The sequence below is a fragment of the Channa argus genome, unplaced genomic scaffold (genome assembly GCF_033026475.1).
Source record: "Channa argus isolate prfri unplaced genomic scaffold, Channa argus male v1.0 Contig011, whole genome shotgun sequence".
NCBI classification, from domain to species: Eukaryota; Metazoa; Chordata; class Actinopteri; order Anabantiformes; family Channidae; genus Channa; species Channa argus.
Genome location: NW_027125230.1, coordinates 462,891 through 483,408, shown reverse-complemented (window position 1 = coordinate 483,408; position 20,518 = coordinate 462,891). Strand labels below are relative to the sequence as shown.

The window sequence follows — 20,518 nt, the reverse complement described above, 5'->3', positions numbered from 1 at the left end:
GTTTGTTTTCAATATCTTTATGAAACCCCCCGGCGGAGTTTCTCCGTTCGGGGGCGCCTTTATTTATTGTGGTTTCCTAGTTTTTGAACTTTTTTGGGTTTTCGTTTTTGAGCGAGTTCTAATAGACTACTCGTAATGGAGAACGGCAGAGGCAGGCGAGAAGAAGAAGCCTGGTTTACAGTGGCGGGAAAAAGCGGAAGGAGGAGAATGGAAACGGAGAAAAATGGCGTCGGTGGGGAAAGCACATTGAGAGGGAACGAGCTGGAGCTGGCGGAGGAGACGAGGAAGTCGCTGAATAAAGGTGTCAAGCAGGTGGAGAAAAGGATGGAGATTGCAAAGGAGCGGCCTGGTCGGAGAATGGAGAATGACTGTGTGGCGGCGGATGAGAGACAACAGGGAGATCGGGTAAGCACGCGTTCGGTGCCGGGTGGAGTGACAGAGACGGGCAAAGAAATGCGGTATGATAGAGATTTGACTGTTTTGGCTGAGGTGGTGGGAGAGGAGAGAGTGAAGACAATGGAACTGCTGAGAGCAATGCGTGATGTGTGTGGAGGCATCGTGGCATTGCGGGAGACGGGGCCGAATAAATACGAGGTGACGGTCAAGAGCGAGGCTGGGAAAAAAAGACTCTTAGACGGATTTAAAGTGGGTAGAGCTGTGGTGATGGTTAAAACTTTAGCTATCGATGAATTGGTGGTGTCGTTTTTGAATCTGCCGGCCTATATTGCGGATGAGGACATTTTGGAAAAACTGGATGTGTGGGGGGTGAGAGCAATCTCTCCGATTAAAAGACGGTTATGGCCTGGGACTGATGTGGCGGATGGAACAAGATATGTTAAAGTTAAATTTAATGAAACTGTACAATCATTGCCATATTCCTCTAAATTTATGACGGCCACAGGGCCAGAATATTTTAGGGTTATCCATAATAATCAGGTTAAAGTGTGTAGGATGTGTCTACAGCCTGGACATATAGTTAGAGATTGCCCTGATTTTACATGCTTTAAGTGCAATAAACAGGGTCATTATGCACGTGAGTGTGATGCCTGGGCGCACAGGTGTGTTGCGTGCCATGCCCCAGCGGAGCAATGTAATTGCCGTAATGCAGGTGAAGGGGAAGGGGTGGTAAACCGGGACTCCATCTCTGATGATGAAAGGAGTAATGTCAGGCCTGCAGAGGAGCCAGCCCTGGGTAGCGAGACAGAGAGTGAGAATGAGCTTGGAGATGAGATGGTGTCACAGAGTGCTGACTTGTTGGTGCAAGAGGGCATAAGAAATGAGGGGGTCGATGAGTTGGGATCCAGTATGGATCATGTGCTGGCGGACTGGAGCGGGGATGCGGCGAGTCGCCCTGAAGGGGGCTGGCTAGACTCACCCCGGCCTGAGCCGAATGTGCCTCACTCGCAAAATGAAGTAGAATCCACCACTCGAATACCCACTTCTGATGTAGCCCCGCTGGCTCCCCAGGCTACTAGCGTGGACTCAGATTTGGAGATGGATGTCCAATGGGTAAAACAGGTTAGGAAGAGGGTACAGCAGGGTAAGCTAAGTGGAACTGAGGGAGGGTATAGAAATAAGGGTAAGAAATGTGCCAAAAAATGACAGGGCCGATTCTAGTTTTTTTGCTGGGAATGCTGCTTTTTTCTCAAAATTTGAATGGGCTTAAAAGCATTGAGAGAATTGAACAGGTTTGCGGGAAAATGCTGTGTGACATCCTGTGCGTCCAGGAATGCAGGTGGACCTCTGAGACAATAAAAAGCATAAAGTGCTTTTGGAGAGGGGATCTTTTTTATTCTCTATCCCCAGACAAAACTGCAGGGGTAGCAATCTTTGTGAAGCCTGGACTGTTTGAGAGTGTCGTGCAAATTGCTAAGGATGATCAGGGAAGGCTACTGGTGATCGATGTAATTGAACAAAGTAGGAGATATAGAATTGTGAACTTATATGGGCCAAATAGTGAAGGAGAGAGGAGGGTTTTTTTCAGGCGCTGTAAAAGATGGACAGATGATCGCTCGGTGGTGATAGGGGACTGGAATGTGACGCTGGCTAGGATAGATGTGGGTGCCAACAATAAATTTAAGAATGACACTAGCAGGTCGGCTGTGTTTGAATGGATGGAAGAGTGTGATTTGATGGATGCATGGAGAGTACTGAACCCCGGTACCCGTGCGTATTCGCGCAGGCAAGTGGTGTTGGGCAGGCTGAAACAATCTAGAATAGATTTGTGCTTGCTAGCGTCGGGTTTGGTTCCGGTTTTAAATAACTGCAAATATGAGTTTTGCACTTGGAGTGATCATGCCTCTCTGAGAGTGGATCTGGGGGAGGGCAGAGTTCGGAGGAATGGGGGCTTATGGTGCTTTAATTCAAGCCTCTTAGAGGATGGTTTTTTTAGAGCAAAAATGGAGTCTTTTCTCTCTGCTCTTTGTGATCAAAGTGAGTTTGTGGTGGACATCATTGAGTGGTGGGAGCGCACTAAGTTAAAAATCAAGAAGCGCTGCATCGCATTGAGCAGAGAGAAAAGACAAAGAGAGAAAAGAGGGGAGGATGAGCTGAGGGACCGCCTGAAAAAGGAGCTTGAGTTGGTTGAGGCTGGGTGTGGACATCCGTTGGAGACGTATCTCGTGCTGAGGGAGCAGTTGAGACAGTTGGATGAGAGAAAATGCAGGGGTGCAATGATCCGCAGCAAAGCGCAGCATATGTTGAAAGGTGAGCGCTGTACTGCATTTTTTCTGGGCCTGGAAAAGAGGAAACAGTCCAAAACATATATTTCTGAAATAAAGGACTCGGAGGGTAACACACATACTGATTCAGTGGATATTTTACAAACCGTGCAAGATTTTTATTCCAGTTTATTTAGTAGGCAAGAGATTTCACAGATAAAGTTAAATCAAGTACTTGGGAAAATTAGCTGCTCCCTCAGTCACGAGGATGCGGCTTTATGTGATGAAAACATCCAGTTAGAAGAAGTGAAAGAGGCAATCTTAGCCCTGAATACATCAAGGAGCCCAGGTTCGGACGGTCTCTCAGCTGAATTCTACCAGCATTTCAGTCACCTGCTGGCCCCTGTCCTCTGTAGGCTGTTTTTTGCCATACAGGAGGAGGGCAGATGTGCAGAGTCCTTCCTGAGGGGAGTGATCACTCTTGTGTATAAAAATAAAGGGGAAAAATCTGACCTAGCGAACTATAGACCAATCAGCCTGCTCAACACTGACTATAAGATCCTGACTAAGGTACTGGGTTTTAGGCTCAAAGGAGTGATCGGCTCGATAATTGGGCCTACCCAGACTTACAGTATTCCGGGGAGGGATATTTCTGACTGCATCCTGTCAACAAAGTTGTCTTTCGAAAATCTAATGATGACAGGGGGCATATACCTCAGTGTTGATTTGGAGAAGGCATTTGACAGGGTCAGTCATGAGTTTCTCTTTGGATGTCTGGGGGTTTTTGGGTTTGGCCCAATTTTTCGAGAATGGGTGAAGTTGTTGTACAGCCGGGCTACTAGTGTCGTGAAATGTAACGGCCTCTTAACAGATCCTTTCCCCCTAGAGAGATCAGTGAGGCAGGGATGTCCGCTGTCTGCCATGCTATATGCAATTGTAGCAGAGCCTCTTGCGCAATGCATCTTAACCGATCCGCTTATCAAGGGGATAACATCTCCCAAAGGCAATGAGTTCAGAATAGCTCAGTATGCCGATGATATAAGCATTATGGTTAAAGATGGTGAGAGTTTGCAACAGGTGCTAAAGCACCTTGAAGCATATGAGCAGGCGGCGGGAGCCCGAGTGAATAGGGAGAAATCCAGCCTTATTTGTGGGCCCGGGTCTGCTCTAGGGGATGTGGGTCTGAATTTTAAAAGGGGTGAGACGGAGGTCAAGCTGCTTGGAATATATATTTGTCCTCAGCCGCTGGTCAGCGTCCGCAAAACCTGGGAGGAGAGGCTTGCGTGGTGTAGGTCCAGGCTGGGACTGTGGAAGATGAGAGGTCTTGGGCTGAAGGGAAGAGTGGTCATTTTAAACTCTATAATAGTGCCGGGGCTGGTCTATGCCATGCAGGTCTGTCACCTGCCGGGCGATGTACTGTCCGGACTGTGCAGCGCTATCAGTGGCTTCTTGTGGAAAGGCAAGGCCTTTACTATTGCGCACAAGACACTAGTTGGGCCATACGAAAAAGGGGGTTTGAATCTCTGCGATTTGAAAACTAAATTAGTATCTTTAAGACTAAAACTTTTTAAAAAATGGCTATGTGATAAAACTGATTATATTTGGAAGGACTATTTCGATGCAGAGATAAGGAGGAGGGGTGAGTGTGGGGAGTATAACTTATGCAGCAGTGCGCTGGCACGGCCTGTGGCAGATGCGGACCCACTTTTCCAGGAGGCCGCTGAGGCGTGGGTTCAGGTCTTGCCTCATCTAGAGTGCAAAATGTTTTCGAAAGAAGATGTACTTAAACAGCCAATCTTTGGGAACCCGCGTCTCGGTGGCCGGGAGAGATTGCTGGTTGGCCGGGGTGCCTTAAATGGGGCGTTTAACCAAATTGGGGAGGTTCTGGACCAGACAGGGGCCTTAAACCCTCTGGAAGTCCTTAAGAAAGTAAGAAGGAAAGGTGTGAACATCAGATGGACCAAGGTGTTACAATTCTGTACAGACATCGGTCAGAGAATGCCACTGGAATGGAGGGAGAAGTTGCAGGAAGCAGACGGTGGGCTGGTGGGGGATGGCAGAATTGATTTTTCACTCTCCGGTGATTGCAAAAATAGGGAATTTAAAGACTTACAGTCAAAATTTTGGTACAAGGTTCTAATTGACAAAATATTCAAACAGCCCACAGCAAACTCCTCATGGTCTCATGTGTTCCCTACCCGACCCACTTCTTCAATATGGACTAATATGCATGATAAATGGCTTCCCCCTGCAATAGCAAACTCAAACTTCCTGCTGCGTCACAGAAGGGTGCTGGTTTCTGTCGTCCTCCACCAGATTAGTAAGAGCACGTATGCGAGAACTTGTCCGGTCTGTAGGGTGGAAGATGAAGATTTTAACCACTTGTTGTTGTACTGTGAGGTCATACAAAAATTCAGGAATTGGGTAAAAAGTCTATTAAGAAATAAGTGTAAGGTGACTGGTTTGGAAGGTGAGGCATGGGATTGGGTGTGGTGTTTTGGGTTAGTGAAGGGACATACAAAAATAAATGTGGGATTAGTGAATTTTTTGTTGAGCGTAGCTCGTCATGTTGTGTATATAGCCAGAAATTATGCATTGTATGATGGGAAAAAGATGAGGAGGGTGTTGGTTTTTCAAAATATGGTGTCACATTATTTGGGTATTCTGTTTTCGCTTGATAATGAGGGGTTTCTTATTAAATGGGGGGTTAAAAATGATTTATGTGTGTTAGATGGGGAGGGTAGAATGCACTTTGATTTTGGGTGATCTTTTATTTGACCTATTATTATATGAGTATATGTATTGGTATGTATTTGTGTGTATATATATATATATATATATATATGTATATATGTATATGTATGTGTATGTGTAGATGTAAATATATATAGGTACGGGTACATGAATGTATGTGTGTATAATGTATGCGTGTGTGTGTATATTTGTATGTATGTTTGTATGTATATATGTATGTATATGTATATAGATAGGGATATATATAAAGAGGTAGATGTGTGTAAATGTATGGGTATTTATATATATATATATAGATAGATAGATAGATATGGATAGATATATGACATGTTTATAATGTTATCCCCCTATATTTATAAATATATGTATTTACATTAGAGAAATAGATCTTGCTTTAAGTTGTTTAATTTAGTTGAAAGAACTATGGATGTAATGTTTTGTTGATTTATCTCTGTATATACCTAATTTCTTTTTGTAGAGTGTATTTTTGATAATAAAAAGATAAAAAAAAAAAATAAAAAAAATAAGCGCCCGATCCCGTCCGATCTCGGCAGCCAAATAGGGCCGGGCCTTGTTAGTACTTGGTAGGAAGACCGCCTGGGAATACCAGGTGCTGTAAGCTTTTTTGCTTGGGTTTACGGGCAGCACAAGCTGGTGTTACTGCCTATTTATTCATAGAAATTGTTCTATATTTTCATCAAATTTTGTTCTTTCATTGCTGTTTTGCTACTTTATTGGTTTGCCAACCATCGTGCTTCATTACTAGTAGACCATGTTACGGTCCTGGCCATATGTGTTGTTTTTATTTTCTTGTTCTTATAGGTGCCCTGCCTGATTGGCCGGATTGGGGGGCAGTACAGGAAGCTGATTGGTCCATCCTACACTTCCTGGAGTTTTAAAAGTACGGTTCCCAACAGCTAGCGAGGCTCTTTCTGGCATCAGCACCTGTTTGCTGTTCTTGGTTTCCAAACCTTATTTAGCATTTTTGAATTGTTAGGTTTTGTGCCGTGGTTTTGTTTATAAATTGTATATTTTGTAAATAGTATTAAATCTGTAGGGGTGAACTGCCATTTTCTTTGGACTGTTTTCACATTAGGGAGTTAGGGTTAGCGACTGTCTTTTGGTTTGTTTATTTCTATCAGGCTAGCTAGCACTTTCTGTGGGAAATGGCTTATTTTGTTTATTGTGTTGGCCTTGGTTCGCCCTGAGTTGTAGTGTCATGTTTTGTTTGACACTTTCTTTCGTTTAAAATAAATATCATTCTGTTGGAACATCTCGATCCTGGATTTTGGTTTGGGGATCGGAGAGGGAACATGCTAATTTATCTTTGTATGTTGCACCCTGACCCCCTAGACAGGGGCGTAACAGACCAGTACAGTTATAGTACTTTGTACTTTGCCACATTTATCTTCTTCTTAGCAAGTGTCATGCATTCTGCTTCTCCAGCGTTTTTAAGAGCTGTTGATGATGTAAAATGCAGCTTACGGCCAAACCGCTCTCTAAGCGCCTGATCTCGTCCGATCTCGGCAGCCAAATAGAGCCGGGCCTGGTTAGTACTTGGTAGGAAGACCGCCTGGGAATACCAGGTGCTGTAAGCTTTTTTGCTTGGGTTTACGGGCAGCACAAGCTGGTGTTACTGCCTATTTATTCATAGAAATTGTTCTATATTTTCATCAAATTTTGTTCTTTCATTGCTGTTTTGCTACTTTATTGGTTTGTCAACCATCGTGCTTCATTACTAGTAGACCATGTTATGGTCCTGGCCATATGTGTTGTTTTTATTTTGTTGTTCTTATAGGTGCCCTGCCTGATTGGCCGGATTTGGGGGAAGTACAGGAAGCTGATTGGTCCATCCTACACTTCCTGGAGTTTTAAAAGTACGGTTCCCAACAGCTAGCGAGGCTCTTTCTGGCAGCAGCACCTGTTTGCTGTTCTTGCTTTCCAAACCTTATTTAGCATTTTTGAATTGTTAGGTTTTGTGCCGTGGTTTTGTTTATAAATTGTATATTTTGTAAATAGTATTAAATCTGTAGGGGTGAACTGCCATTTTCTTTGGACTGTTTTCACATTAGGGAGTTAGGGTTAGCGACTGTCTTTTGGTTTGTTTATTTCTATCAGGCTAGCTAGCACTTTCTGTGGGAAATGGCTTATTTTGTTTATTATGTTGGCCTTGGTTCGCCCTGAGTTGTAGTGTCATGTTTTGTTTGACACTTTCTTTCGTTTAAAATAAATATCATTCTGTTGGAACATCTCGATCCTGGATTTTGGTTTGGGGATCGGAGAGGGAACATGCTAATTTATCTTTGTATGTTGCACCCTGACCCCTAGACAAGGGCGTAACAGACCAGTACAGTTATAGTACTTTGTACTTTGCCACATTTATCTTCTTCTTAGCAAGTGTCATGCATTCTGCTTCTCCAGCGTTTTTAAGAGCTGTTGATGATGTCAAATGCAGCTTACGGCCACACCGCTCTCTAAGCGCCCGATCTCGTCCGATTTCGGCAGCCAAATAGAGCCGGGCCTGGTTAGTACTTGGTAGGAAGACCGCCTGGGAATACCAGGTGCTGTAAGCTTTTTTGCTTGGGTTTACGGGCAGCACAAGCTGGTGTTACTGCCTATTTATTCATAGAAATTGTTCTATATTTTCATCAAATTTTGTTCTTTCATTACTGTTTTGCTACTTTATTGGTTTGCCAACCATCGTGCTTCATTACTAGTAGACCATGTTACGGTCCTGGCCATATGTGTTGTTTTTATTTTCTTGTTCTTATAGGTGCCCTGCCTGATTGGCCGGATTGGGGGGCAGTACAGGAAGCTGATTGGTCCATCCTACACTTCCTGGAGTTTTAAAAGTACGGTTCCCAACAGCTAGCGAGGCTCTTTCTGGCATCAGCACCTGTTTGCTGTTCTTGGTTTCCAAACCTCATTTAGCATTTTTGAATTGTTAGGTTTTGTGCCGTGGTTTTGTTTATAAATTGTATATTTTGTAAATAGTATTAAATCTGTAGGGGTGAACTGCCATTTTCTTTGGACTGTTTTCACATTAGGGAGTTAGGGTTAGCGACTGTCTTTTGGTTTGTTTATTTCTATCAGGCTAGCTAGCACTTTCTGTGGGAAATGGCTTATTTTGTTTATTGTGTTGGCCTTGGTTCGCCCTGAGTTGTAGTGTCATGTTTTGTTTGACACTTTCTTTCGTTTAAAATAAATATCATTCTGTTGGAACATCTCGATCCTGGATTTTGGTTTGGGGATCGGAGAGGGAACATGCTAATTTATCTTTGTATGTTGCACCCTGACCCCCTAGACAGGGGCGTAACAGACCAGTACAGTTATAGTACTTTGTACTTTGCCACATTTATCTTCTTCTTAGCAAGTGTCATGCAATCTGCTTCTCCAGCGTTTTTAAGAGCTGTTGATGATGTCAAATGCAGCTTACGGCCACACTGCTCTCTAAGCGCCCGATCCCGTCCGATCTCGGCAGCCAAATAGGGCCGGGCCTTGTTAGTACTTGGTAGGAAGACCGCCTGGGAATACCACGTGCTGTAAGCTTCTTTGCTTGGGTTTACGGGCAACACAAGCTCGTGTTACTGCCTATTTATTCATAGAAATTGTACTATATTTTCATCAAATTTTGTTCTTTCATTGCTGTTTTGCTACTTTATTGGTTTGCCAACCATCGTGCTTCATTACTAGTAGACCATGTTACGGTCCTGGCCATATGTGTAGTTTTTATTTTCTTGTTCTTATAGGTGCCCTGCCTGATTGGCCGGATTGGGGGGCAGTACAGGAAGCTGATTGGTCCATCCTTCACTTCCTGGAGTTTTAAAAGTACGGTTCCCAACAGCTAGCGAGGCTCTTTCTGGCAGCAGCACCTGTTTGCTGTTCTTGGTTTCCAAACCTTATTTAGCATTTTTGAATTGTTAGGTTTTGTGCCGTGGTTTTGTTTATAAATTGTATATTTTGTAAATAGTATTAAATCTGTAGGGGTGAACTGCCATTTTCTTTGGACTGTTTTCACATTAGGGAGTTAGGGTTAGCGACTGTCTTTTGGTTTGTTTATTTCTATCAGGCTAGCTAGCACTTTCTGTGGGAAATGGCTTATTTTGTTTATTATGTTGGCCTTGGTTCGCCCTGAGTTGTAGTGTCATGTTTTGTTTGACACTTTCTTTCGTTTAAAATAAATATCATTCTGTTGGAACATCTCGATCCTGGATTTTGGTTTGGGGATCGGAGAGGGAACATGCTAATTTATCTTTGTATGTTGCACCCTGACCCCCTAGACAGGGGCGTAACAGACCAGTACAGTTATAGTACTTTGTACTTTGCCACATTTATCTTCTTCTTAGCAAGTGTCATGCATTCTACTTCTCCAGCGTTTTTAAGAGCTGTTGATGATGTCAAATGCAGCTTACGGCCACACCGCTCTCTAAGCGCCCGATCTCGTCCGATCTCGGCAGCCAAATAGAGCCGGGCCTGGTTAGTACTTGGTAGGAAGACCGCCTGGGAATACCAGGTGCTGTAAGCTTTTTTGCTTGGGTTTACGGGCAGCACAAGCTGGTGTTACTGCCTATTTATTCATAGAAATTGTTCTATATTTTCATCAAATTTTGTTCTTACATTGCTGTTTTGCTACTTTATTGGTTTGCCAACCATCGTGCTTCATTACTAGTAGACCATGTTACGGTCCTGGCCATATGTGTTGTTTTTATTTTGTTGTTCTTATAGGTGCCCTGCCTGATTGGCCGGATTGGGGGGCAGTACAGGAAGCTGATTGGTCCATCCTACACTTCCTGGAGTTTTAAAAGTACGGTTCCCAACAGCTAGCGAGGCTCTTTCTGGCATCAGCACCTGTTTGCTGTTCTTGGTTTCCAAACCTTATTTAGCATTTTTGAATTGTTAGGTTTTGTGCCGTGGTTTTGTTTATAAATTGTATATTTTGTAAATAGTATTAAATCTGTAGGGGTGAACTGCCATTTTCTTTGGACTGTTTTCACATTAGGGAGTTAGGGTTAGCGACTGTCTTTTGGTTTGTTTATTTCTATCAGGCTAGCTAGCACTTTCTGTGGGAAATGGCTTATTTTGTTTATTATGTTGGCCTTGGTTCGCCCTGAGTTGTAGTGTCATGTTTTGTTTGACACTTTCTTTCGTTTAAAATAAATATCATTCTGTTGGAACATCTCGATCCTGGATTTTGGTTTGGGGATCGGAGAGGGAACATGCTAATTTATCTTTGTATGTTGCACCCTGACCCCTAGACAAGGGCGTAACAGACCAGTACAGTTATAGTACTTTGTACTTTGCCACATTTATCTTCTTCTTAGCAAGTGTCATGCATTCTCCTTCTCCAGCGTTTTTAAGAGCTGTTGATGATGTCAAATGCAGCTTACGGCCACACAGCTCTCTAAGCGCCCGATCTCGTCCGATTTCGGCAGCCAAATAGAGCCGGGCCTGGTTAGTACTTGGTAGGAAGACCGCCTGGGAATACCAGGTGCTGTAAGCTTTTTTGCTTGGGTTTACGGGCAGCACAAGCTGGTGTTACTGCCTATTTATTCATAGAAATTGTTCTATATTTTCATCAAATTTTGTTCGTTCATTACTGTTTTGCTACTTTATTGGTTTGCCAACCATCGTGCTTCATTACTAGTAGACCATGTTACGGTCCTGGCCATATGTGTTGTTTTTATTTTTTTGTTCTTATAGGTGCCCTGCCTGATTGGCCGGATTGGGGGGCAGTACAGGAAGCTGATTGGTCCATCCTACACTTCCTGGAGTTTTAAAAGTACGGTTCCCAACAGCTAGCGAGGCTCTTTCTGGTATCAGCACCTGTTTGCTGTTCTTGGTTTCCAAACCTCATTTAGCATTTTTAAATTGTTAGGTTTTGTGCCGTGGTTTTGTTTATAAATTGTATATTTTGTAAATAGTATTAAATCTGTAGGGGTGAACTGCCATTTTCTTTGGACTTTTTTCACATTAGGGAGTTAGGGTTAGCGACTGTCTTTTGGTTTGTTTATTTCTATCAGGCTAGCTAGCACTTTCTGTGGGAAATGGCTTATTTTGTTTATTGTGTTGGCCTTGGTTCGCCCTGAGTTGTAGTGTCATGTTTTGTTTGACACTTTCTTTCGTTTAAAATAAATATCATTCTGTTGGAACATCTCGATCCTGGATTTTGGTTTGGGGATCGGAGAGGGAACATGCTAATTTATCTTTGTATGTTGCACCCTGACCCCCTAGACAGGGGCGTAACAGACCAGTACAGTTATAGTATTTTGTACTTTGCCACATTTATCTTCTTCTTAGCAAGTGTCATGCATACTGCTTCTCCAGCGTTTTTAAGAGCTGTTGATGATGTCAAATGCAGCTTACGGCCACACTGCTCTCTAAGCGCTCGATCCCGTCCGATCTCGGCAGCCAAATAGGGCCGGGCCTTGTTAGTACTTGGTAGGAAGACCGCCTGGGAATACCACGTGCTGTAAGCTTTTTTGCTTGGGTTTACGGGCAGCACAAGCTGGTGTTACTGCCTATTTATTCATAGAAATTGTTCTATATTTTCATCAAATTTTGTTCTTACATTGCTGTTTTGCTACTTTATTGGTTTGCCAACCATCGTGCTTCATTACTAGTAGACCATGTTACGGTCCTGGCCATATGTGTTGTTTTTATTTTGTTGTTCTTATAGGTGCCCTGCCTGATTGGCCGGATTGGGGGGCAGTACAGGAAGCTGATTGGTCCATCCTACACTTCCTGGAGTTTTAAAAGTACGGTTCCCAACAGCTAGCGAGGCTCTTTCTGGCATCAGCACCTGTTTGCTGTTCTTGGTTTCCAAACCTTATTTAGCATTTTTGAATTGTTAGGTTTTGTGCCGTGGTTTTGTTTATAAATTGTATATTTTGTAAATAGTATTAAATCTGTAGGGGTGAACTGCCATTTTCTTTGGACTGTTTTCACATTAGGGAGTTAGGGTTAGCGACTGTCTTTTGGTTTGTTTATTTCTATCAGGCTAGCTAGCACTTTCTGTGGGAAATGGCTTATTTTGTTTATTATGTTGGCCTTGGTTCGCCCTGAGTTGTAGTGTCATGTTTTGTTTGACACTTTCTTTCGTTTAAAATAAATATCATTCTGTTGGAACATCTCGATCCTGGATTTTGGTTTGGGGATCGGAGAGGGAACATGCTAATTTATCTTTGTATGTTGCACCCTGACCCCTAGACAAGGGCGTAACAGACCAGTACAGTTATAGTACTTTGTACTTTGCCACATTTATCTTCTTCTTAGCAAGTGTCATGCATTCTCCTTCTCCAGCGTTTTTAAGAGCTGTTGATGATGTCAAATGCAGCTTACGGCCACACCGCTCTCTAAGCGCCCGATCTCGTCCGATTTCGGCAGCCAAATAGAGCCGGGCCTGGTTAGTACTTGGTAGGAAGACCGCCTGGGAATACCAGGTGCTGTAAGCTTTTTTGCTTGGGTTTACGGGCAGCACAAGCTGGTGTTACTGCCTATTTATTCATAGAAATTGTTCTATATTTTCATCAAATTTTGTTCTTTCATTACTGTTTTGCTACTTTATTGGTTTGCCAACCATCGTGCTTCATTACTAGTAGACCATGTTACGGTCCTGGCCATATGTGTTGTTTTTATTTTTTTGTTCTTATAGGTGCCCTGCCTGATTGGCCGGATTGGGGGGCAGTACAGGAAGCTGATTGGTCCATCCTACACTTCCTGGAGTTTTAAAAGTACGGTTCCCAACAGCTAGCGAGGCTCTTTCTGGTATCAGCACCTGTTTGCTGTTCTTGGTTTCCAAACCTCATTTAGCATTTTTAAATTGTTAGGTTTTGTGCCGTGGTTTTGTTTATAAATTGTATATTTTGTAAATAGTATTAAATCTGTAGGGGTGAACTGCCATTTTCTTTGGACTTTTTTCACATTAGGGAGTTAGGGTTAGCGACTGTCTTTTGGTTTGTTTATTTCTATCAGGCTAGCTAGCACTTTCTGTGGGAAATGGCTTATTTTGTTTATTGTGTTGGCCTTGGTTCGCCCTGAGTTGTAGTGTCATGTTTTGTTTGACACTTTCTTTCGTTTAAAATAAATATCATTCTGTTGGAACATCTCGATCCTGGATTTTGGTTTGGGGATCGGAGAGGGAACATGCTAATTTATCTTTGTATGTTGCACCCTGACCCCCTAGACAGGGGCGTAACAGACCAGTACAGTTATAGTATTTTGTACTTTGCCACATTTATCTTCTTCTTAGCAAGTGTCATGCATACTGCTTCTCCAGCGTTTTTAAGAGCTGTTGATGATGTCAAATGCAGCTTACGGCCACACTGCTCTCTAAGCGCTCGATCCCGTCCGATCTCGGCAGCCAAATAGGGCCGGGCCTTGTTAGTACTTGGTAGGAAGACCGCCTGGGAATACCACGTGCTGTAAGCTTCTTTGCTTGGGTTTACGGGCAACACAAGCTCGTGTTACTGCCTATTTATTCATAGAAATTGTACTATATTTTCATCAAATTTTGTTCTTTCATTGCTGTTTTGCTACTTTATTGGTTTGCCAACCATCGTGCTTCATTACTAGTAGACCATGTTACGGTCCTGGCCATATGTGTAGTTTTTATTTTCTTGTTCTTATAGGTGCCCTGCCTGATTGGCCGGATTGGGGGGCAGTACAGGAAGCTGATTGGTCCATCCTTCACTTCCTGGAGTTTTAAAAGTACGGTTCCCAACAGCTAGCGAGGCTCTTTCTGGCAGCAGCACCTGTTTGCTGTTCTTGGTTTCCAAACCTTATTTAGCATTTTTGAATTGTTAGGTTTTGTGCCGTGGTTTTGTTTATAAATTGTATATTTTGTAAATAGTATTAAATCTGTAGGGGTGAACTGCCATTTTCTTTGGACTGTTTTCACATTAGGGAGTTAGGGTTAGCGACTGTCTTTTGGTTTGTTTATTTCTATCAGGCTAGCTAGCACTTTCTGTGGGAAATGGCTTATTTTGTTTATTATGTTGGCCTTGGTTCGCCCTGAGTTGTAGTGTCATGTTTTGTTTGACACTTTCTTTCGTTTAAAATAAATATCATTCTGTTGGAACATCTCGATCCTGGATTTTGGTTTGGGGATCGGAGAGGGAACATGCTAATTTATCTTTGTATGTTGCACCCTGACCCCCTAGACAGGGGCGTAACAGACCAGTACAGTTATAGTACTTTGTACTTTGCCACATTTATCTTCTTCTTAGCAATTGTCATGCATTCTACTTCTCCAGCGTTTTTAAGAGCTGTTGATGATGTCAAATGCAGCTTACGGCCACACCGCTCTCTAAGCGCCCGATCTCGTCCGATCTCGGCAGCCAAATAGAGCCGGGCCTGGTTAGTACTTGGTAGGAAGACCGCCTGGGAATACCAGGTGCTGTAAGCTTTTTTGCTTGGGTTTACGGGCAGCACAAGCTGGTGTTACTGCCTATTTATTCATAGAAATTGTTCTATATTTTCATCAAATTTTGTTCTTACATTGCTGTTTTGCTACTTTATTGGTTTGCCAACCATCGTGCTTCATTACTAGTAGACCATGTTACGGTCCTGGCCATATGTGTTGTTTTTATTTTGTTGTTCTTATAGGTGCCCTGCCTGATTGGCCGGATTGGGGGGCAGTACAGGAAGCTGATTGGTCCATCCTACACTTCCTGGAGTTTTAAAAGTACGGTTCCCAACAGCTAGCGAGGCTCTTTCTGGCATAAGCACCTGTTTGCTGTTCTTGGTTTCCAAACCTTATTTAGCATTTTTGAATTGTTAGGTTTTGTGCCGTGGTTTGGTTTATAAATTGTATATTTTGTAAATAGTATTAAATCTGTAGGGGTGAACTGCCATTTTCTTTGGACTGTTTTCACATTAGGGAGTTAGGGTTAGCGACTGTCTTTTGGTTTGTTTATTTCTTTCAGGCTAGCTAGCACTTTCTGTGGGAAATGGCTTATTTTGTTTATTATGTTGGCCTTGGTTGGCCCTGAGTTGTAGTGTCATGTTTTGTTTGACACTTTCTTTCGTTTAAAATAAATATCATTCTGTTGGAACATCTCGATCCTGGATTTTGGTTTGGGGATCGGAGAGGGAACATGCTAATTTATCTTTGTATGTTGCACCCTGACCCCCTAGACAGGGGCGTAACAGACCAGTACAGTTATAGTACTTTGTACTTTGCCACATTTATCTTCTTCTTAGCAAGTGTCATGCATTCTGCTTCTCCAGCGTTTTTAAGAGCTGTTGATGATGTCAAATGCAGCTTACGGCCACACCGCTCTCTAAGCGCCCGATCCCGTCCGATCTCGGCAGCCAAATAGGGCCGGGCCTTGTTAGTACTTGGTAGGAAGACCGCCTGGGAATACCACGTGCTGTAAGCTTCTTTGCTTGGGTTTACGGGCAGCACAAGCTGGTGTTACTGCCTATTTATTCATAGAAATTGTTCTATATTTTCATCAAATTTTGTTCTTTCATTGCTGTTTTGCTACTTTATTGGTTTGCCAACCATCGTGCTTCATTACTAGTAGACCATGTTACGGTCCTGGCCATATGTGTTGTTTTTATTTTCTTGTTCTTATAGGTGCCCTGCCTGATTGGCCGGATTGGGGGGCAGTACAGGAAGCTGATTGGTCCATCCTACACTTCCTGGAGTTTTAAAAGTACGGTTCCCAACAGCTAGCGAGGCTCTTTCTGGCATCAGCACCTGTTTGCTGTTCTTGGTTTCCAAACCTTATTTAGCATTTTTGAATTGTTAGGTTTTGTGCCGTGGTTTTGTTTATAAATTGTATATTTTGTAAATAGTATTAAATCTGTAGGGGTGAACTGCCATTTTCTTTGGATTGTTTTCACATTAGGGAGTTAGGGTTAGCGACTGTCTTTTGGTTTGTTTATTTCTATCAGGCTAGCTAGCACTTTCTGTGGGAAATGGCTTATTTTGTTTATTATGTTGGCCTTGGTTCGCCCTGAGTTGTAGTGTCATGTTTTGTTTGACACTTTCTTTCGTTTAAAATAAATATCATTCTGTTGGAACATCTCGATCCTGGATTTTGGTTTGGGGATCGGAGAGGGAACATGCTAATTTATCTTTGTATGTTGCACCCTGACCCCCTAGTCAAGTCAAGTGGCTTTTATTGTCATTTCTACTATACACAGTTGTTCACAGTACACAGTTGAAACGAGATAACGTTCCTCCAAGAACCAAGGTGCTACAAACAACACAAGTTATAATAAAGTGCATCGAGTGCAACCAAGTGCAAACAGTGCAGACGAAAAAACAGTACAGACGTACAGTGTAGACAGACAACACAAGTAACACAGGACAGGACACAAGACACAAGACCCAAGACAGTGCCGACCAGTAAACCTACTGTATACTATTTTACAGTACAGTACAGTTCAGTTAAGTGTGCTAGGGGTGTTAAAAAAAAGAGCAGCTTGTAAACGGTATAGTGCATTTAAATGTCCAGCATGTAAAAAAAGTGCAATTGCATTGGAATGTGCAAAAAAAAACAGCAGGTAAACAGTGTAGTGCAGTAAATGTAGAATGATAAAAGTAAATAAATAATAAATAAGTGGTGGTGGAATGAGATGAGTAGTGAGTGATGAGAATGTGCTGAGTTCGGTTTGCAGTGTGTTTAAGTTCTATTTCAGTTCTGTGTGTTGAGGAGCCTGATGGCTTGTGGGAAAAAACTGTTGCATAGTCTGGATGTGGTGGGCCGAATGCTTCGGAACCTCTTTCCTGATGGCAGGAGTGTGAAGAGTGTGTGTGATGGGTGTGTGCGGTCGTCCACAATGCTGTTGGCTTTGCGGATGCAGCGTGTGGTGTAAATGTGCATGATAGAGGGCAGAGAGACTCCGATGATCTTCTCAGCTGTCCTCACTATCCTCTGTAGGGTCTTGCGATCCGCGACGGTGCAGTTCCCAAACCAGGCAGTGATGCAGCTGCTCAGGATGCTCTCAATGGTCCCTCTGTAGAACATGGTCAGGATGGGGGGAGGGAGATGGGCTTTCCTCAGCCTTCTCAGGAAGTAGAGACGCTGCTGGGCCTTCTTGGTGATGGAGCTGGTGTTGACTGACCAGGTGAGGTTGTCCGCCAGATGAACACCAAGGAATTTGGTGCTCTTGACTATCTCCACTGAGGATCCATCGATGATCAATGGAGAATGGTCACCCTGTGCTCTCCTGAAGTCCACAACCATCTCTTTAGTTTTGTTAACGTTCAGAGACAGGTTGTTTGCTCCACACCAGGCTGTTAATCGTTGCACCTCCTCTCTGTAGGCTGACTCGTCGTTCTTGCTGATTAAACCCACCACGGTCGTGTCATCAGCAAACTTGACTAAGTGGTTTGAGCTGTGCATTGCTACACAGTCGTGCGTCAGCAGAGTGAACAGTAGAGGGCTGAGCACACAGCCCTGAGGGGCTCCAGTGCTCAGTGTGGTGGTGCTGGAGATGTTGTTCCCGATCCGGACTGACTGGGGTCTCCCAGTCAGGAAGTCCAGAATCCAGTTGCAGAGGGAGGTGTTCAGGCCCAGTATGCTCAATTTCTCAGTCAGGTGCTGAGGGATGATTGTGTTGAATGCTGAGCTGAAGTCAATGAACAGCATTCGTACGTATGAGTCCTTACTGTCCAGGTGGGTGAGGGCCAGATGGAGGGTCGTGGAGATGGCATCGTCCGTGGAACGATTTGGACGATACGCAAACTGCATGGGGTCCAGGGAGGTTGGGAGTTGGGTCTTAATGTGCCTCATGACGAGCCTCTCGAAGCACTTCATCACGATGGGTGTGAGCGCGACGGGACGGTAGTCATTGAGGCAGGAGACAGTAGACTTCTTAGGCACAGGCACGATGGTCGTTGCCTTGAGGCACGTAGGAACAACGTTGCTGCTCAGGGAGATGTTGAAGATGTCTGTGAAGACATCCGCTAGCTGTTCTGCGCACTCCCTGAGCACTCTGCCAGGAATGTTGTCTGGTCCAGCAGACTTCCGTGGGTTAACTCTGCATAGAGTTTTCCTCACTTCAGCTGTGGTTAGACAGAGCACCTGGTCACTGGGAGGTGGAGTGGACTTCCTCGCCTTCACGTTGTTCTGTGCCTCAAACCGGGCGTAGAAGTGGTTCAGCGCATCTGGGAGGGAGGCGTCGCGGTCACAATCAGGTGAAGTTGTCTTGTAGTTCGTGATCGCCTGGATGCCCTGCCACATGCGCCGGGTGTCTCCGCTGTCTTCGAAGTGGTCGTGGATTTTCTTTGAGTGTGCGCGCTTTGCCTCTCTAATGGCACGGGACAGTTTGGCCCTTGCTGTTCTCAAGGCCGTCTTGTCCCCTGTTCTGAAGGCAGCGTCTCTTTGTTTCAGCAGCGCACACACATTGGCATTTATCCACGGCTTCCTGTTGGAGCGTGTAGTGATGGTCTTGGAGATGGTCACATCGTCAACGCACTTGCTGATGTAGCTGGTTACTGTTGACGTGTATTCCTCCAAGTTGATGGAATCGCCGTTGGTTGCGGCCTCCCTAAACATGTCCCAGTCAGTGCACTCAAAACAGTCTTGAAGAGCAGAAGTAGCTCCTGCTGGCCAGGTTTTCACCTGTTTCAGAAACGGTTTAGAGCGTCTGACGAGCGGTCTGTATGCTGGAATTAGCATAACCGAGATGTGGTCTGAGTAGCCGAGATGGGGGCGGGGCTCCGCACGATACGCGCCGGGGATGTTTGTGTAAACAAGATCCAGCGTGTTCCCTCCTCTCGTTGCAAAGTCCACATGCTGATGAAGTTTAGGGAGCACAGTCCTGAGATTCGCATGGTTGAAATCTCCGGCAATAATAAACAGTCCGTCGGGGTGAGCGTTCTGCAGGTCGCTAATAGCACCGTAGAGTTCACACAGTGCCTCCTTAGCATTAGCGCTGGGGGGAATGTACACTCCGACAATGAAAACAGTGGTGAATTCCCGTGGTAAATAGAACGGTCTGCATCTAACAGTCACAAACTCCACTAGCGATGAGCAGAAACGTGAGACAAGCACAGAGTTCTTGCACCACTCCGTGTTGATGTAAACACACACGCCACCACCGCGAGTCTTACCGCACAGAGCAGCGTTTCTGTCGGCGCGAAACACGGTTAGCCCGTCTAGCTGGATGGCGGCTTCCGGAACTCTGTCACTGAGCCACGTCTCCGTGAAAACAAAGATGCAGCAGTCTCTGAATTCTCGCCGCGTGGTCCGCTGGAGTCGGATTTAGTCTAGTTTATTGTCCAGGGAGCAGACGTTGGAGAGGAGAATGGACGGTAGAGCCGGCCGGCTAGGGTTAGCATTTAGCCTAGCACGGACACCCGCCCGCTTGCCGCGCTTCCGCTTCCTCGAGCAGCGCTTCCGACGTCCCCTCACCTGGCCACCGGCGTCAGGTGACACCGAGGGCTGGGGGCCTGGTATTTGTCGCTGGGGTCGTAGCAAGCCGAGGTCGCGAAGGTTACCAATTACTTCCTCGTGCAGATTATTGTATGTATGAACCCTGTGCCGCAGCAATGTCTGGCGGTCGTAAACATGAACACAGCTGACTGTGGTGTCCATGTACTGTAAAGGGTCTGGCTAAATACGGCAAAAACACCATTTGTTGGATCCGGAGAGGCCGCTGCGAGCTACTGCCGCGCCGCCATCTTGTTCCACAGCCTAGACAGGGGCGTAACAGACCAGTACAGTTATAGTACTTTGTACTTTGCCACATTTATCTTCTTCTTAGCAAGTGTCATGCATTCTGCTTCTCCAGCGTTTTTAAGAGCTGTTGATGATGTCAAATGCAGCTTACGGCCACACTGCTCTCTAAGCGCCCGATCCCGTCCGATCTCGGCAGCCAAATAGGGCCGGGCCTTGTTAGTACTTGGTAGGAAGACCGCCTGGGAATACCACGTGCTGTAAGCTTCTTTGCTTGGGTTTACGGGCAGCACAAGCTGGTGTTACTGCCTATTTATTCATAGAAATTGTTCTATATTTTCATCAAATTTTGTTCTTTCATTGCTGTTTTGCTACTTTATTGGTTTGCCAACCATCGTGCTTCATTACTAGTAGACCATGTTACGGTCCTGGCCATATGTGTTGTTTTTATTTTCTTGTTCTTATAGGTGC

General features: G+C 44.4%; 11 pseudogenes; all 11 read left to right on the top strand.

The window, feature by feature from the left end:
• Positions 1 to 6,893: 6,893 nt before the first annotated feature.
• On the top strand, positions 6,894 to 7,012 carry LOC137112111 (5S ribosomal RNA; annotated as a pseudogene).
• An 856-nt stretch (positions 7,013 to 7,868) lies between these two features.
• Positions 7,869 to 7,987, top strand: LOC137112129 (5S ribosomal RNA; annotated as a pseudogene).
• Positions 7,988 to 8,844: 857 nt separating this feature from the next.
• Positions 8,845 to 8,963, top strand: LOC137111625 (5S ribosomal RNA; annotated as a pseudogene).
• Positions 8,964 to 9,820: 857 nt separating this feature from the next.
• LOC137111826 (5S ribosomal RNA) lies at positions 9,821 to 9,939 on the top strand (annotated as a pseudogene).
• An 856-nt stretch (positions 9,940 to 10,795) lies between these two features.
• Positions 10,796 to 10,914, top strand: LOC137111508 (5S ribosomal RNA; annotated as a pseudogene).
• Positions 10,915 to 11,771: 857 nt separating this feature from the next.
• Positions 11,772 to 11,890, top strand: LOC137111665 (5S ribosomal RNA; annotated as a pseudogene).
• An 856-nt stretch (positions 11,891 to 12,746) lies between these two features.
• Positions 12,747 to 12,865, top strand: LOC137112128 (5S ribosomal RNA; annotated as a pseudogene).
• Positions 12,866 to 13,722: 857 nt separating this feature from the next.
• Positions 13,723 to 13,841, top strand: LOC137111664 (5S ribosomal RNA; annotated as a pseudogene).
• An 857-nt stretch (positions 13,842 to 14,698) lies between these two features.
• LOC137111825 (5S ribosomal RNA) lies at positions 14,699 to 14,817 on the top strand (annotated as a pseudogene).
• An 857-nt stretch (positions 14,818 to 15,674) lies between these two features.
• On the top strand, positions 15,675 to 15,793 carry LOC137111540 (5S ribosomal RNA; annotated as a pseudogene).
• Positions 15,794 to 20,195: 4,402 nt separating this feature from the next.
• Positions 20,196 to 20,314, top strand: LOC137111623 (5S ribosomal RNA; annotated as a pseudogene).
• Positions 20,315 to 20,518: the final 204 nt, after the last annotated feature.